The sequence below is a fragment of the Tachysurus fulvidraco genome, chromosome 18 (assembly GCF_022655615.1).
Source record: "Tachysurus fulvidraco isolate hzauxx_2018 chromosome 18, HZAU_PFXX_2.0, whole genome shotgun sequence".
NCBI classification, from domain to species: Eukaryota; Metazoa; Chordata; class Actinopteri; order Siluriformes; family Bagridae; genus Tachysurus; species Tachysurus fulvidraco.
The window spans coordinates 6,834,100-6,834,592 of record NC_062535.1 but is presented as its reverse complement, the minus strand read 5'-3'; positions in this window follow the sequence as shown (position 1 = coordinate 6,834,592).

Here is a 493-nt window from a genome sequence, read left to right as displayed (position 1 = left end):
CTCTCTCTCTCTCTCTCTCTCTCTCTCTCTCTCTCTGGCTGTGATTGGTTGAAAGTTTGCTGCACGCGCAGGGAGGTCCTCTTTTCCTCACGAGCTCTTTTTACCTCAGATATGTTAGCACAGTATGCTAGCGGTGTCTCTGTGTTAGTATGCTAAGCACGTTATTATATCACATCCATCTTATATCTACACCCAATATCATTTTAGCAAGTTTAAATATGCATTGAGTTACTGTACGCAGATTGTCAGCCCCTTCCTCGTCCCTATGATCTAGTTTCAGCGGACGTTGTTTTGGGTGTCCGATCGATCTTAGCGCCTTAGTCATGCTGACATGGTAGTTTGTGTTGCGGAATGGTGTTTTTAACAAATATTGGTCCCAGTTTCTATTACAAGGGTCTGAACCGGCATTACCCTTGACCCCCGCTCTTTGTCTTGTAGGAGACGAGTTAATAAAATGGTTCCGTATTACCAAAGTTGTGAGTGGTCTGATCAC